Below are 19,134 nucleotides of genomic sequence, written 5' to 3' on the forward strand. Positions count from 1 at the left end.
GGCTGTTTTGATTATAGCTGCCCTATAAAACATCTTAAAATCTGGTATTGTGATGCCTCCAGTTTTATTTTTATTGTTTAGGATTGCTTTAGCTGTTCAGGGGCTCTTGTGATCCCATATGAGTTTTAGTGTCATTTTTTCCTGATCTGAGAAGAGCATACTTGGTATTTTGATTGGGATTGTATTGAATCTGTAAATTGCTCTTTCAATCCAAGAATGTGGAAGATTTTGCTACTTTATTATGTTTGAAATAAGTATCTTTTAATTCCATTTTCCATGAACTTTTGAAGTGGCCTTTGCATTTGGAAAAAACCATCTGTACTGTACATATACAAGCTTTTTTCTTGACATTGTTCCCTCAACAATTACAGTCTATTAGCTATTTATATAGCATTTACACTGCACTAAATATTATAAATAATCTAGAAATGATTTAAAGTATGTGGAAAATTGTGTGTAGGTTTTATGCAAATCATACACCATTTTTTATACAAGGCACTTGAGCATCTGTAGATTTTGGTGTCTGAGGAGGTCCTGAAAATACTCCCCTGCAAATACTGTGTAATGATTGTATACACACACACACATACACACACATGCATACATACACACACACTCAAGGGTACCTCAAAAAATTCAGTAAGAAAATGAAATTAAAAGATCAATTTATCTGGATGTAAAATAGTTTTGAAACCTATGCATGGTTTTGTAATATTGCGCAATTTCTACAAATCTTCTAAAATACCCATGTATGTATGTGTGTGTACTTGACTGTTTTTCTTCACACATACATGTAATTATATTGTAAATAAGAGCACTTCAAAAAATTAAAGGAAAATGCATATTATAAAAAACTATACATGGATTTCAATTTTTTCACCAAAATAGTTATTTTTAAATTCCATTTTCCCAAAATTTCAGATATCCTTTTATTATATTTGATTCCTTTTTGCATTTTTAGTTTATTGTAAGGAGAACAGATTTCAAGTATTTCATTGATATGATTATAAGATTATAATTTTCCTCTATCCCCCCTTTTCTTTCCTTCCTTTTTCTTAAATTTTTTGTCATATTGGTTCATTATTTAAAACATTTCCACTACTAAGAGATTAAGCCAGTTTGTTTTAACAAATAATGTTTTTCAGGTACTAGCATACATGACGATGTTACTCATTTATAGGAACTGAAACAGAAATTGGTACAATCTGGGCTTTCTAGGAAATTTGGTCCAGAAAATGAGCATTACCTAGAGTAAACTTCTGTCTGTTCATGTTAACACTTAGCCTGAAACACACTGTCCAAGACTACTGGACTCAACTCAAAAACAGCGGCCTCCCCGAGCCGTGAGAGGCCGAGTAGCTGTGAATTCTGTTTTGTTTTGTTTGCTTGCTTGTTTCTATCCTTTACAACTGGTGTGACCGTCTGCTTAGCATTGTGCTACTCCAGGACAGGCATTCAGTTTTCTCTTCTATAAAAAGAGAAGCAAATGGGGCTGCTGGCCTCACAAGAGGCTCTTAGAAAAGCACACCCATGAATGGAAGGGGAGAGAGAGCGGGAAAGGGGAGGGTTGCGGGTGGGAGGGAAGTTATGGAGGGGGGGAGCCATTGTAATCTATAAGCTGTACTTTGGAAATTTATATTCATTAAATAAAAGCTTTAAAAAAAAAGAAAAGCGCATCCAAAGAACTCTTAGCTCTGAGGCAAGAAATATGTAAATAGAACTCATAATTAAAACATTTATTCCCCGCTGATGACCAAAAGAGTGCAAGGTGGCATACAATAAAACACATCAAGTACAATAAAACAGAATCTTCAACATAAGGAAAGAATGAAGCCATTTGGAAAAAAAAAAGAGCACAGTTTTTTGTTGCTGTTGGGTTTGCTTTAATTTTTCAAAGCCTTGAAACTAAATATGGAACCCTCCCCCCACCCTGGGAATTTTGATATACTGATGAAATTTGCTTCATTGGGGGAATTAATATGGGATGGGAAAGTCTTTCACTGGGAGGTTGCCGAGCCTGGCGAGTAGCAACCATGAGCACTTCCCATCAACAGTTATTCTGCGGCTTAGGGAAAATGGCCTGTGGTTACAGTCCAATCCCTGCTGGACAGGTATCCACAGCATAAGAAACCACCACTAAATTTGGCACCTGGATGAACTATTATTGGCAGCAAACAGAGAAGGCCTGAATCAGCATTTAGATTTGTGTGTTATGAACATGGAACCTGGTCACTCCAGGTCAGGGCTGAGAGAGGCATGTTTGAATAAGATGACTATTCACATACCTAGGGCTTCCCACTGGACACATTTTTGTGTGCTTAATTTCTAAAGAAAAGGAAAACCTCTCCTTTATGTTGAATATGATCTTTTACCGGCCTATTAAAATATGTAAGCAGATACCACAGGTACCATTGCTATGTAATAGTCTCTCAAAGTATTTAAAACAATTACTATGCTGAGAGAACTCTCATTTATACAGAAAGATAAAGTGAGGAGGGAGAAAAGCCGAGGAGCCCATGACAAAGGGTCACTCCGCAGAGAGTTGCAAAGGTCACTGGCAGTTCACAGCAAGAGAAGCAGAGGGACAATGGTGCTTCTCTCCAGAGGGAATTCTCAAGGCCTACTGCTTTAAAGTGATGTGCTAACAGGCCTGGTATCTACTACAGAGTAGTATACTACAGGTATAAATGGCTTATTCTTCCAGTAGGAGTTCACTAGTTTCCATCACTTCTCCAAACCTGGTTACTTTTATTCAACACACAGTAAAATGCACCCATGAATGGAGAGAGCATACTAATGGATCAAAGGTGTTCCAAGGCCATTGCCACCAATATGTCAACAGTAGGATTTACCTGACCCAGGGGGCCCACCAGCCATTAAACAGGGTAGCAGTCTGGGACGCCAAGGAGCTCCACAGCGTTGTAGTTTGGGCTGACCTCCGTGGGGTGGGTGCACCTCCTGCTGGCCAATAAATGAGGTAAATTTAATGGCTGCCTTTGAGGGGAATCAATATTTTATTCCTTGGCCAAATCTGAAAGCACGGCTGGCCATAAGGAGCAGAGGGGGATCCTTAGGGGTGTGGAGAGGCAGGCCTAGCGCTCATAAACAGCTTGGAAAATGCTTAGAAACGTGGTTGAAAAGAGACAAGGCATTGGAACACAAAAGCAGATTTTCCAAATCAAATAGCTGAGATGCAATTACACACACACACACACACGAACACACACATAACTTTTTTTTTTTTTTTTTTTTTTCAGGAGACAATCTGTGGTTAAACTGTGTGGTACAACTGTTAACAGCCTTTTGCCGGAAGGAGTCAAAGAAATCTTTTTCTCCTTTAGGGAATATTGACGTTTCTCTTTCCTGTGATTTTTTTTTTCATATGCTACCTGGAAACAGTTATAGTTGTTATAACCATATCAAAGTAAATGCATGGAAATGAATTGGTCTTGAAAGTACTTAGCATCAGCACATGGCACAGTCTCTGTAAGTCAGTGTATCTTAGAATAATCAGTATTGTGGGCCTTTCCCCTTTCCTTTGTTCTGTGTTTGCTTAGTTTCTTTGCATAGTCATAGCTCTTGGCACTTGAAATCATTTGAATTAAAAATGCTGTATCTCCTTCTACACTAAGTCAAAGACAATTTATTTTTACTAAGTGTTAGCATGATTCAAAGTGAAAGGAACAGAATGTTATTATAAACAAAAGAACGACTGATGTGATTAGAACAAATATAATCTAATTAATAACTTCCATGAAAATTTAATGAAAGTAAATTTCATTTATAATTATTCAATACTTAAAATATATTTATCTGTAATTTCATAACAAAAATACTTCCCTATTTAACTCCCGACTTTAAATTGAACAAAAGGTGTCAGAAAATGCTCAATAAACTTTTAATTCTTTCTTATCTCCTCAATGTATTCTTAGGAAATGTCAGGCTACATGTTGTTCTGTATTTCTGAGAATTTTTAATTAGTTACATGTAAAGGAAGCATTTGGCTTATGGTAAAAACCTAAAGACTTTCTACTTTGTTTTAAAAGAAATTTATTAATGTAAAGAGAACAGATTTCATGTATTTCATAGTCCAGTTCTCTGCTGTGGCCTAGGAAGGCAGTGGAGGATGGCCCAAGTGCTTGGGTACCTGCACCTGCATGGGAGACCAGGAGGAAGCACCTGGCTCCGGGCTTTGGATCAGTGCAGCGCGCTGGCCATAGCGGCCATTTGGGGGGTGAACCAATGGAAGGAAGACCTTTCTCTCTGTCTCTCTCTCTCTCACTGTCTAACTCTGCCTGTCAAAAAAAAATAGATACAATTCTAAGATGATAAGCATACTTCCCTTCCTCTTCCTCCCCTTCCCTCAATACCCCTCCTTCCTCCCTTCCCTTTTTTAATTTTTGCAGAGACAAATTGTCTTAATACAGTGAAACTCAAAGCCCTCGTTTAGAAAATCCTTCAAATTGAAGCAGTCTAGGTTTTTATCCCATTAGTGTGAATAAAGCATCTGATGAATAGTTTCTTTTTAAAATCACCATGCTCACTTAAGACTCTAAGAAGCAATGAATTAAAAACGATAGTGCAGCCGGCGCCGTGGCTCAACAGGCTAATCCTCCGCCTTGCGGCACCGGCACACCGGGTTCTAGTCCTGGTCGGGGCGCCGGATTCTGTCCCGGTTGCCCCTCTTCCAGGCCAGCTCTCTGCTATGGCCCGGGAAGGCAGTGGAGGATGGCCCAAGTGCTTGGGCCCTGCACCCGCATGGGAGACCAGGAGAAGCACCTGGCTCCTGGCTTCGGATCAGCGTGGCGTGCTGGGCACGGCAGCCATTGGAGGGTGAACCAACGGCAAAAAGGAAGACCTTTCTCTCTGTCTCTCTCTCTCTCACTGTCCACTCTGCCTGTCAAAAAAAAAATATAATCCAATGACAGTGAAATTTTGGATTGTTTCCCTCACTTATATATTGCAGGCTGGACCCCACGCCCCACCAATTCCCATAGTCAGCATCATGGTAAAGGCAGTTGTAACAGCTGTAGACACCACCAGGGGGTGCCAGAGGACAGCACCTGTATGCATAATAGGCTACAGGGCACACTGAAAGGGTAGAAGATAACTACCCCAAAGCTAGAAAATCAGTAGGTAGATCCACCTGATGCCATGGTCAAGCACTTCTTATGGTAATGGAATTGTGTAGCTTCTTCCATCACCATAAATGGACAGGACCATTGTAATCACCTAATAAACTTCCTTATTCATAAATGACAGTGCTAAAATTCTGAGGGGTGAAGAACTTGTCCTAAGCACCCACTGGTGGGCTGTGATAGAACAGGGGTCAGCACTGAGCTCCCTAGATTTTAAGGTCAGAACAGCTTCTGCCCCACAGACTTCCCTCGCAGTGAAAATGCAGAGGGGAAGTTCACATGTTGCATATGGTTCAGTCCGCTTGTCCTTTTCATCACAGTGCTGGATAGAAAACCATCTTCTGTGAAACTCCAGGTTTTATTGAGTAGATATTGAGAATTTTCCCTCTACACTTTCTCCTTCCAGATTCTTATAGAAAAGAACAAGATTCACTCCAAGGAGTTTTTGTTCTATTTAGGAAACTACATTCCTATTGGAGTATTTTCTAACACTTTCCTCACTTTTTATCTCTGCTTTTCCTTTTCAGTGTGCACCAGCTGCAGGATCTTTCTCCTTTCTATATAGTCAGGACACTGTTGGCCCCTTTTCAAAACTAACAAAATCTCTCATGCCAAAAAATACATTAAGAGCTAATATTTTAAAATATATTAAAATGTCTATGTTCTAATGCATGCTAAGAACCCTTTTCCAACTGATGCTGATCCAATGTCTTTCAGGTAAAACACCTCTTCCCGTTTGGTGATAGAGCCCATGCTTTCTCCATGGACAACTGATCACAGGCCCATATCATGGATCTAGGTGAAAAGCCCATAACACAACATAAATTAGAATTAGACTCATAACTGAAATGTTTCAGAATGCCTATTGATTCTAACATGCCTGGCCCATAGAGGCAACTTCAGTGACTCTACTTCCTCCTGATTTGACAGCTGTTCTGCTATGGCCAGAGCTTGGACTAATGAGGTTACAGCTGTCAGGGTTAATCAACAGATCCAAATATGAACAAGGAGTTGGGTAGCTGGTTTCAGTTAATTTGTACAAACGTGCAGATTGGGTGGGCAATATTTACACTGGTGACTCAAAACAAACTTTCAGGAATTGAGCCAAGTATGATCTCACCATGCCTCAATTCTACTCCAGGGAGATAAGACATAAATTACAGGAACAGGAGATGGAATACAAAGGAGTTTATAGCTTCAAAATACCCATGTAAAGTTTGCTTATTTCCAATGTATTTTCCTCTGCATTAAGTATCTAATTTAATTTCCAATACTGAGTCTGGTCATTGAGAAGTTCTCAAACCTTCCTGATGATTCAGCTTGGGATTTGTGGATCTTTCACCCTTGCCACGAGTCTTTATGTAAGAGCTACTCCTCCCCCTGATCTGAGCACTTACGAGAGCATCCAAAGTGAGGGCCATGCTTGCTGCACATCCATTTTGTTATGAAAACATCATTCTATTAATATAAATACAGACTGCACTTGCCAGGGCTAACTAGAACAGGTGCAAAGTCTTTAGATGCTTGCTTGTACTGAGAAATGAAAAGAGTGTACAAACAGTTTTCTCTTGTGGCGGCACTGTTGGTGTCGATGTAACATCCATCTCTGTTGCATTCCTTGTTCATGGAAGGTAGCCCAAGAAACTCGATATGACTGGCTTGTAGGGTAGAGAGGGAAGAAGGAGGAAGAGAAAGATAGTGATGACATGGTCTCTAGGATTCTGTTTATGCAAATATTCTCCTCCTGATCTGGGGCTTGCATGGGTTATGTATAGAGTACGCTCTGTCAGATCTCCTGCTGTGAGTGAAGGGAGGCTGCCAACATAAATATTCTGTCGATTCTGAATTTAGAAAACAGTTTAAAGGCTCCTGATGTTTCTGTTCTTCCTCTTTTTTTTTAAACCTTATCCATGTGACTGCCACTGTGTTGCTCGTGGTTTCAAATTCACTTTGTAGTTTTCCAGGCAAGAGAAAGTCATTGCCTGAAAGGCACATTGGGGTTCCTGTCCACATCATCAGCATTATCTCAGGATTTCACTTTATTTCACAAAGTGAAAGCATTTTATGTATGTGCCATGCAGTGGAGTATTCTAGATAAATAAATTGTAAATATTCTATGTGACAGTTGTGGATCTTAAGTCCTTGGCTTTAAAATTTTGGGGAAATGCATCTTCTGAAGTGCATTCCTAAGTGTGTGTGTGTGTGTGCGTATGTGTGTGTGATTGTGTGTAGTAGTAGTAGTAGTAGTAGTAGTAGTACTAGTTTAGGAGAAATTGTTGCCATGTCATCAGTAGACTCTTCCACTCTAGTAGGCAGAATTATAAGAAAGATCCTAGAAATTCTCCTTGTGGTGCACACATCCTATACACTCTCTTCTTCTTAAGTGTGGGTGCAACTTGTGAATATATAATAGAAGAACATCCCCAGGATTATGTTGTTATATGGCAAAGGTGAAGAAAGCACATTGAGGATAGAATCAAGGTCCTTAATCAGTTGGTTTTGAGTTCATCGAAAGGGAGATTATTCTAATTAAGGGAGCCCTAAAAAAGAAAAGCGGGGCTTTCCCTGAGGCCAAAGGGATTTCCCTGCTGGCATTGAAGAAATCAGTTGCTGTATATGAGAAAGCCCATGAGAGAACCAGATGGCAAAAGTTGTAGCTGCTCCAGGGACCTGAGAGAGACCCTTCTATCCCAGAAAGAAAGTGAGGACCTCAGTCTTATTGTAGCAAGGAACGATCTCATGAGCTTGGAAGAGGATTGGGAAGCTCTGTATTGAATGATAGCCATGCACCTTGATTTCAGGTTGTTAAGACCATAAGCAGAAACTTAGCTAAGTTGTGAGACAATAACTGGGTGTTGTTTGAAGCTGCTGTGTGTGTGTGTGTGATAATTTTTTATGCAGCAACAGAAAACTCATACACCCTCGCTCAGTACAAATGCTGTCTAGGTGGTATCTAGGTTTTAAACATCACCAGGACTGGCATTCTCAAGAAAGGAAAAAGTGTGCCCACATTGTGCATGCCACAAATTACCTGTTATAAAGAACATCAAATTATAAATGGTGGCAGTGGTTGTTACATTCTTGTTCTTGTCAAACATCTCATTTTCTTCTCTGCCTTAGGGTTAGTAGCTACTCTTTCATTTCTCAGAAGGAATAGAAGTTTGTTTGGATTCTGATTTAAGGCTTCAAAACACAATCTCACACATCAAGATGCTGCATGTGTTTGTGTGGGATTAAGTAATTATTCGTAAGGGCTCCCATCATTTGTCTGCACTGTCCCCTGAAGAGGAGGCTGGCTGATCACCAGACTAATTTTTTGGATTTATAATGAAGATTTAGAAGGAAAAGGAAGGGAAAGAACAGAGGTGCAAGTGTGAGGGTTGGAGATTTTGAGTCAGTCGTGGGAGAAGCAAAGACTTTCCTTCTTTTATAATTTTCATTTTTAAGTTTTTTAATTGTTTTAAAGATTTATTTTATTTATCTGAAAGAGAAAGAGATAGAGATAGAGATAGAGATAGAGAGAGAGAGAGAGAGTATATATCTCCTCCATTGCTGGTTCAAGTTTCACTCCCCTAAGTGCCTCAACAGCCAGGACTGGGCCAGGCCAAAGCCAAGAGCCAGGGACCTCATCTGGGTCTCCTATGTGGGTACAGGGGCCCAAAGATTTGGGCCATCCACCACTGCCTTCCCAGGAGCATTAACAGGGAGCTGGATTGGAAGTGGAGCAGCCAAGTCTCAAACTGGTGTCCACATGAAATGCTGGCATTGCAAGCAATTGCTTTACCTGCTATGCCACAATGTCTGTCCCTCATTTTTTAAAAGATTTATTTATTTATTATTTATTTTGAAAAATTTACAGAGAGAGAGAGAGAGAGAGAGAGAGAGAGAGAATCTTCCATCTGCTGATTCATATCCCCAGCCAGGACGAAACTAGGAACCAGGAGCCAGGATCTTCTTTCAGGTCTCCCACATGGGTGCAGGGTTCCAAGCACTTGGAACATCTTTCACTGATTTTTCCAGTTGCATTATTAGGGTGCTGGATTAGAAATGGAGCAGCCAGGACAGGAACCACCCCACATATGGGATGCCAGTGCCATTGGCATAGGCTTAACCTACCTCAAAGAACTTCTGACAGAGTTTCATATCCCAGGTGTTAGGAATGTTGCAGAGCTGGTGCTGTGGTATAGAGGGTAAAATGCCACCTACAGCACCAGCATACCACAGGGAAGCTGGTTCAAGTCCCAGCTGCTCCACTTCCAATCCAGTCCCTGCTAATGCACTGGGAAAGCAGCAGAGGATGGCCCAAATCCTTGGGCCCCTAAACCCATGTGTGAGATGCAGAAGAAGCTCCTGGTCTGACCCAATTCTGGTCATTGTGGCCATTCTGGGAGTGAAACAGCAGATGGAAGCACTCTCTCTTTTTCTCTCTGTCTCTCCCTCTCTCTCTCTGAAACTCTGCCTTTCAAATAAATAAACCTTTATAAAAAGAGAGAAAGGAATGTTGCTTAGCATGGAATTGGTGTTCATAAATATTTTTCAAACAAATTAAATCGAGTGAAGATATGGATGGCAGCAAAGAGGACATCTAAAGTGGCTTTCTGGGACATGCAAATCTTCCTTATGGAGTTGACCATTGAAATAAATAACAGGTTATTTTGAAATTATTTTTGTGTCCTGGGCCCCATTCTTTGATGTTGTTTTGGAATCACATTTGTGATACAACTCAAAGTCTGACCATGAGGATCAAATGTTTGTTAACATGGATTGAGCACAATTTCTTGAGTTGTTGTGACATTCCTGCCCTAGAGAAACAGTGATAAACATGATGCAGGCCTGGCACTGAGAGCCTCGGACACTGCGGGGAAGGCGGGCTGGGAAATCAGTCTTCACGTATTGTGAGTGAGGTCAGCAGAAGAAGAGCCAATCACACGTCCTGGGCTGCAGCAGAGGGGGTCCTGCAGCCCTCTGTGGGTCAGATGGTACAGCAGGCCTGCAGCCCAGGCGTGCCCAGCTTATTCCACTGAGCAGAGAGAAACCTAAAGACCCAACAGCTTTCTCTTGACTTCATGAATTCTTACCCTCAGCCTTGATTTTGTCCAAGATTTACAAATCTTATTATTACTATTTCAGTTGCATACAGGAATGTAAAGATTTAATGAAAAAAGGGTAAGCCTAGTCTGTGTCTGAAAGAGACTTTACAATCAAGTCCAAACACGCAAAGCTGGACAGTGACCTGCAGAAAGGGAGAGCTGCTCGTTCCTTTTAGAAGTTAGTTAGCACATTAGAGTCTGTTGGACAAAACCCAGTGGTGCTTCTGTTTTATGAATAAAGTTTTCTTGGAACAGTCAGGTTCACTTGATAAGCTAGTGTTTATAACTTCTTATACAATGGCAGAAGAGAGTGACTGCAACAGAGATTAGTCTATAAAGCATAAAACTAGCTGTTCTTTATAGAAAAATGTTGCTGATTTATGTTTTAAAAATATCACCTCTATTTGTTATTACAGACAGTCATGAAAACAAATTTCTGCAAAAGAAGAGCTTGGTCATTTAAGAATATTTAGGGTAAGAAAACATTTAAGGGTCAGTGTTATGGCTTAACCATTAAAACTACTGCTTCCGATGCCAACATCCAATATGGGCACTGGTTTGTGTCCCAGCTACTACACTTCTGATCTAGCTTCCTGCTAATGGCCTGGGAAAAGCAGCAGAAGATGGCCCACGTGGAAGACCTGGATGAAGCTCCTGGCTCCTAGCTTTAGCCTGTCCATTGCAACCATCTGGAGAGTGAACCAGCAGGTGAAAAATCTCTCTCTCTCTCTCTTCCTTTCTCTATACTTCTTTCAAATAAGTAAGTAAATTTTTTTTAAAGAAAACATTGGGTTGGCGCTATGGCACAGTGGGTAAGGCCGCCACCTGCAGTGCCGGCATCGCATTTGGGTGCCGGTTTGAGAACCAGCTGCCCTGCTTCCAATCCAGGTCTCTGCTATGGTCTAGGAATGCAGTAGAAGATGGCCCAAGTGCTTGGGCCCCGAACCCACATGGGGGACCTGGAAGAAGTTCCTGGCTCCTGGCTTCTGATGGGTGCAGCTCCCGCCATTGCAGCCAACTGGGGGGTGAAGACCTCTCTCCCCATCTCTCTCTCTCTCTCTCTCTGTAATTTTGACTTTCAAATAAATAAATCTTTAAAGAACATTTATATGAATCTATTTAGGAAATGACTAGTACCAAAAACAAATAACTATTACTATGTCCTTACTAAGGTGAGTGCTTTACAAATATTGCCTTATTCAATCTCCATAATAACTATCACATATTCTCCTTTTGTAGATAAAAAACAAGCTGAAGCTGGTCGGGCACTGTGGCACAACAGAATGAGCGACTTTCTGGAACACCTGCATCCCTTTTCAGAGTGTCTGGCTTGAGTTCTGGATATTCTGCTCTTAATCCATCTTCCTGCTAATGCATCTGCAAGGCAATGGAGATACCTCAAGTGCTTAGTCCCTGCCACCATGGAGGAGACCTGGATGGAGTTCTTGGCTCCTTACATTAGCCCAGTCCTGTCCTAGTTGTTGCAAGCATTTGAAGAGTGAACCAAAGAACAGAAGTTCTCTGTTCTCTCTCTCTATCTCTTTCTCTCTTCATTTCAAATAAATAAATATTTTAAAAGACAGCTGAAGATGAGTTAGGACAATAACTGGAAAAAGACTGCTCCCTGTTATATCTGGGATTCAAATCCATGAATTCACGTTTGAACCCATAGCCTGCACTGTAAATACCACATTAGAGCCGTGTATCAGGATGATAAACACTGGTACTTTCTGCACAAAGTAACCAAAATAGAAGAAAACAGTTGTGTATTTTAATATCAAAAATGTGTAGTACAAAAATGGTATCCAATAGAAAGAAGGGTATATTCCATGCAGGAGACCTGCTCTCAGCAATATGGGAAGTTTTCATTATGCTGTGACTGAAAGTTCTTATTTTTAGTTCCTGTCTTTGAGGAACAAGAGGCATGTATTGATCAACATAGGTTTACTGACTGTTTTCTGTGTCCAGGCATCTTGGCGCCATAAAGACTCTCTTCTAATGCAATAAGGTTTTCTATTCACCCTCAGATCAAGAGGAAGGTGGAGCTCACCAAGATGATGAACTTTTTTTAGGCCAGAACTGTTAGTTATAAAGGGAGATGCCTGTCTGAGAAGGCTTTTATAAGATTTGTGTGTCAAGGAGTCTGTATCCCAACCTAAAGATGTCAATGAGGATTGACATAGTAGAATTGAATAGAACTGTATGGCAACTTATGTTATTAAGACTTGTCAAAAGTCTTTGACAGCCATGAAAGGTTAAGATTAAGAAATATCAATTATAATTCATTTCTTCATTAAAGGATTATAATTGTTCCTTGAAAATATCTCAGCAGTAATTCTTGCATGGATGCAATCTTGCTTTTCAGGGGACAGTTGAAAGTATCTACAGATACTATCATGGTCAAGAGGAGAGTGATGCTGGTATCAAGTGACTTAGAGGTCAATACTGCTAAGCACCCTGCAACACACTGGACAGAAAGTGTGAGCAGTGTGGAAGTCGAGATTCTATCTTATAGGCTTTAGTGATTTTCAGGGGGGCCACAGGGGTACTTACCTGGGGTAGATGGTTGTGTGAGTAGGAGTGAGCACATCTAATTAGCTTAAGAAACTGCTTATGAAATGATAGAATCTAACCCATTACTTATTTGTCATCAAAGAATGAATTTTCAGGCGTATTTATACATTTTCAAAGATTTATTTACTTATTTACTTGAAAAGCAGAGTGACACACACAGAAAGGCAGAGAGAGAGAGAGAGAGAGAGAGAGGGAGGGAGGGGGAGAGAGAGAGACCTTCCATTTGCTGGTTCACTCCACGAATGGCTGCAATGGCTGGGGCTGGGCCAGGTCAAAGCCAGGCTCCCAGAACTCCATCCAGGGCCCAAACACTTGGGCCATCTTCTGCTGCTTTCCCAGGTGCTTTAGCATAAAACTGAATCAGAAGAAGAGCAGTTAAGGACTCCAACAAGCAATCTGATATCAGATGGTGGCTTTGCAAGTGCCACTTTAACCCACTGTGCTAATAGCTTGGAACTTATCACTAACATTTATGCTGGTTTCTTAGGGCTACCACAACAATACTACACAGTAGTTGCCTAAAAAACAGGAGTTTTTTATCTCACATTTCTTGGGGCTACATGTGCAGGGTCAAGGCATGGACAAGGTTCATTCCTCCTGAGGGCTGTGAGAAAATGTGTCAAGGCCGTCTCCTAGTACCTGGTGATTTGTTGGCAATCTCTGCTGCATCACCCCAGTTTTGTCTTCATCGTCACCTGGCATTCTCTCTATGCATGTGTCTCTGTGTCCAATTTCTCCTTTTTAATCATGACACCCGTCATGTTGGATTAGAGCCCACCCTGATGACCTCACTTTAACTCGATTACCTCTATAAAAACTCTGTCTCCAAAAAGGTCACATTCTGAGGTAGGGGTTAGGAATCCAGCATATCTCTTTGAGGGGATACAGTTCAACTCGTGCAGCACCAGAGGCCAAGACCAGTTTGAAAGGATAAGGATTACTCAGTTTCTCAACTTACTGGGGATGTCCTTCCCCTGAAAGTACCTAGAAAGGCAAGCATTTCAAGGAGATTCAGTGGGAAAGATTGAAATGATACAAAATTATGATACAAAAAAGAACGAGTTTTAAGTCATTTCATGGCACAATTCTCTATCACAAAATGTGGCCTTCAAACTCTCTATAAACGTTCAGCAAAGCATAAGAGGCAAGCAAGAAAGAAGATAGTCTTGCTTGCAGAAAAGCTTCATTTGCTCTGAAACAGAATATTTTAGAAGAGAGTTTGTGCTTCACAGGAGGACTGAAGTGGGCAGACTTGCTTACAGTACTGCCCATTCACTTTTCCAAAGGATCTCACCGCAGCTTGGGGTCCTCTTTGGTGGTCTCTGGGACAATTCAACAAAAGAGCCCAATGTGCTTGCAGCGGTCCTGCCACCCAAAAGTGACCAGCCAAAATTACCTGTGACCTTTCCCAGGAGTGTGAGCTCCTCTTGGACCAGGGAGCAATAAAGAAATTTGGACTTCATTCTTTCATGGGTTTGCTCGTAGGAATGTTTATTGGCGAGACACTAAGAATAAACCCAGTTATTGAAGAGGGAGCTGGGAAGTTGACAAGCATGGCTAAACCCAGCAGAGAAATTTGATGAGGAAATTAGATGCTGTGTAGATGGTGTGCAGCGATTACTCCTCTGAAAGCCAGGATTATTATATAAGTAAGTGGGGGCAGGGTGGCTTATTGTGACCGACAGATTCCATTTATACAGGTATTCTTCCAGCTAATTAGACCCATAAAGCTGCATTTGTTTATACATTTCCCACAAGCCCTTTCCAAGGAGTGCTCTAGTGAGATGAAAAACCAAGGCAGCAGCCCTTTTCCTTTAAAACTCAATTGCAGCAAAGGGAATTAAGATTAATACAAATGCACAGCCAAAGCCTGTCCCTGTGACAGGTTCCTTTGAATTGAAGAAATACACTTTAGACTTCATATATTCAATATTTGGATCTGAATCTAGCTGTAAGCAATGCGAATCCTTGCTGCTTCAAGCAGCAGGATACTATCACATAGGAGCAAACTTCAAGAAGTTTGTGGAAGATGCAATGCAAAGCTAAATTTAATGCACTATAAACTGGTCTTTAAAAAACCTAACAAATTAGGATATAGTATTTTGGCTGTTTTCACAATAAAGAAGTCTTAAATATTTGAAGAGATACATATGTTTGTCCTGATTGAACATGAAACAATGTATACATGTAATGAAACATCATGTAGAACCTACCCTGTAAGTACATGCAATTTTTATGTCCATTAAAATCTTTTCAAAAAGAAAAAGAAAAGCTTCCAAAGGATGAATTTCCTTTGGTGCAAAAATATTTTGCAGTCCATGTATTTTTTTTTTCCAAATATTCTCCACGAACATTGTGAAGCCCCCTTGTATGCAGAGATTTCATCATTTTTGCACCAAAATAAACTGACCTTTTAATTCCATCTTTGCAAACTCATTGAAATAACCTCATGATACAGGAAAAAAGGGGAGACATGCAAAACCCTCCCCAAGCGCGCGTTCTGAATTCTTATTTGGTTATACCTGTCAAACAGACCAAAACAGCTTACCTTTACTATCAGCAATTTTTTGTTTTGAAAAGCTTTTCTAATTTTGCTTTCATCCAGTTGGTAGAATGAGATCATCTGTAGGGAACTTAGCACAGTAGCTGGCACATAGTAAGTGTTCTCTTAAAAAAAGTACTCTCTTCATTGTGTCTTCTCTCACAATTCCTCGTCACAATTCCTACACACAGGCACAGAGAGCAAAGATGCCATGTGTTGGCAAAAATTCAGAAAATACATGAATCTCTGCTGTGAACTTGAAGTCCTGCTAGAGCTTCACTCAACATCCTCAAATGAAGCCAGACCAGTCGCAGATTAAATGGCTTGTTAAAGCTGCAGTAAATGAGATTTATATGTGGATTCTTTTGACAGCCATTATGAGTCTTTTGTGGGAAAAATCCAATATTAGGGAGTTAAAAATTCAAATGACACCAAATGTGGTCAGTGTTTCAGACTGTACAGTCCAATTTTTCTGTCTGAAGTTGTAAAATGTAGGGAGAAAATATTTGCCTGTTTAATGTCAAGCATGAAACTAGCAAAGCCACATCTTGAGACACCTAAAACCATTTTATTCTTGATTTTTAAAAAATTATACATTTCTCTGGTCTTACAGTCACTGCTCTTAATGAACTATTTGGTTTTGTAAATTGTTGTTGGTTTAAACAATATATGTTCTAGGTCACTCATAAGAGTGAACTGATTTCTGGAGTTTCATTAACTTATAAAGATTCTTCAATCAATTCTTGTCACAAACAAGACATGTCTTCAAGTTCCTCTGGGTTGAAATTTCATATGATTGGCTTGGAGACCTCCATTGAGGGATAGATATGATCAACATCTTAAATGAATTTCCTTACTCTTTTGAAAATAAAATCCAATACTTGGTTTTACACCAATAAATGAGGCACAAAGGAAGAAAAAACCAAAAATTATTTCTGAATGCTGGTGTGTTATTTAAATGAATCTAGCTGATCTGATAATAGCTTATAATTAATGAGCATTCTAATTTTATGAGCATGTGCTGCTTGCAGTACACACATTTTGCAAAGAACTTCTAAGTTCTTTACATGTATTTATTCATTTATTCTTTCAGGCAATTTAATAGCCAAAAGGATTTTAAGCTCCACTCAATAGATTAAGAAACTGAGGCCCAAACAGGTTAAATAACTGTTGCAAGATCACATAGGTATAGGTTGCTGAGGTGCAAAACAAATTCAGGCAATTTGGCTCCAAGTTATGTGCTCCTAAATACCTTACTATCTCTGAGAGAGAGAGAGAGACAGAGAGAGAGAGAGATAGAGGGAGATGTGGAGAGGGAGGGAGGGAGGGAGAGAGAAAAACTCATAACTCATAATGGAAAGAAGATTCAAAAGAAGAAAAGGTATCAGATTAACTATCTTACCTTCACCATAAGAAACTACATTTTCGATATAATAATTCCTTAAAGAAGAAAATAATAAAGAAAATAGCAGAAATAAATGAAATTGAAGACAAATAGAGAAAATCCATAGCCTAGTTTAGACATATGAGAGTGTTTTCGTCTACTTATGCATTGCATACAGACAATTAATTTTAATTTAGATTCATATGGTAGACAATTTGTGCTTCCAAGCTTAGTAAGATATTTGGCCATATACTAGATCATTATATCTAGTCACTGTTTTATAAATTATTTAGAAGTTCATAGGATAAGCTTGACAGTGCTACTTTTGTAGCCCAAAAATGTAACATTTAAATGAAATGCATGTGCTTTAAATTTGTATTAATATTTTGTGCATACCCGTCTTCATTTCACAGTGGTTTCGCGTATTGCTGAATTAATTGTTTTAGGCATGAAAACCATCAGAATTTTCTGAAGTGAACATCCTGCCTTACAAAGATGAAGAAGTACAGTGCCATTGAATTAGTCACGAATGCTTACTTTGTTATTTTTGCAAGCTTTGCCAAACCAAAACTCTTTCAGGGGTTTATTTTACCTCTAAATGGAAGGACCAATTCCTAGGAGGGAAATTACATTTTGCGCATTACAGTTAAAAATTATGTTTACTTTATTTTATTTTTGCAACAGAAGAATTGTGACAAAACAATTTTCTCGTTGCAGCCACTATTTGCCAAGACAACCTTTAAAAATGTCTCTCATTTTCCTTTCTGAGAACTCTGTTATTTCAGGTATGTTTGCTCTCTCTGTTTTTCTGCCAGCTGTGCAAATTTTTGTAAAACAGCTTCAATATGAATCTTTTATGACTGTTCTTCAGTCATCTGAGTTATACCGAGCATGCAAGGCATAAGAGATATCCACTTTGGATACTGGTGCAGAGTGAGAGCAGCATGCAATCCACACAAAGGAAATTTGATCCTCTAACAGCTAATTAAAAAAGCATTACTTTCCACCAAGGCTGACCTCCAGCCCAAGAAAGGATAAAGATGGCTATCTGTCAATCATGTTTACCTAACAAATTCTGGCACGGGATCATGATGAATGGACAGATCTAAAAAGGGACGATATTGCTCAGAACTCTGAGGTACTCTTAATACCGCCTTTAAAGAGGCAGAAGACCTCATCAGTAATTTGAAACCCCTGCCTCAGTACCAGGGATACACCAGGGCTAAATTTGCCTGTCAGACACCAGATACAAGAAGGGCAGTAGAAACGTATTTTCACATCCTCCAGGATTTCGATGTCGGGGTATTTAAGAGATCACCATGAGTTTGTGGAGTCAAATATTTGTATTCAGATCTTTTATAATCTTCTCAGTTGCTTGGTAATAAGAGAAAGACCCAGTAGTAGACGATGTTTGTCCTTTCCTGAAGTTACCCCCAAACCACCTAGCACAAAGAATCTTTGAAGTCATTTAGTCCATGCCCCTATTTCCAGGCAGGCAAGTAATTTTGTTTTCTTCTTCAGCAGTAAGAATGCTAAGAGATGAGTCTATACTTGAAGTCACAATGCTATTTTAGAGATAGAAAGCTTTAAAGCTAGACATTTCTCTTAAATCTAAACCAAATTCTACTCTTTTTAAAGCAACATCTCAATCTGCCTTTCACTTAAATTCAAATAATTATGTCTTTGCTATCAGCACAAAATATTGCTATATCCTTTCCCCATGGGTACCACATTGAAGAGCACTCCTCTAGGGAGCAGGTGCCAGCTCTGATACTCTCTGATTCACTCAGAGTATCATTGTCTCTGCAGACTTCCGCACTTGGAGGAATTGGAACCTTTGCCAACACTGTCTTGACTACATGATCCATTCCTGTATGGCTTGCTTTTATCTATTTTAATACTTATTTTGGATTACACTAGGGGGGAATTGATCTTTTAAAGGAAAAATAAAAATAATGCTACTAACAAAACAGTACTAGGGGTATAGAAAATAGAAAGTCAGTGATTATTTGGATTCTTTCGACCAACATTTTGAGCTTCAGAAACTGCATCCAGAGAGCACAGGGAAGCAAAAACTAATCTGACCAGGCATGTTAATAGGGTGGCTTCAGGGTTCTTACCTCTTGGGATCCCATTTATGAATTTTGGATTTATTTTATTTCATTTTGCTTACTCAGGGTGAGGGCATGATCTTTAATATCTCTCTCTGTATCATCTTTGTTCAGATTGTTTTTATTTCTTTCTGGAATCACATGATAGATGTGAAAGTGTTTTATTTTTTCAATGTATCCAATTAAATATTGTGAAGCTTTCTCACCCATTGACCAAGCAGCTTCTCTAATGCGGTCATATCCATTCTTGGCATTTTCCTGGTGACCACATACAGCTTTTATAATCCACTAATAA

The sequence above is a fragment of the Lepus europaeus genome, chromosome 3 (assembly GCF_033115175.1).
Source record: "Lepus europaeus isolate LE1 chromosome 3, mLepTim1.pri, whole genome shotgun sequence".
NCBI classification, from domain to species: Eukaryota; Metazoa; Chordata; class Mammalia; order Lagomorpha; family Leporidae; genus Lepus; species Lepus europaeus.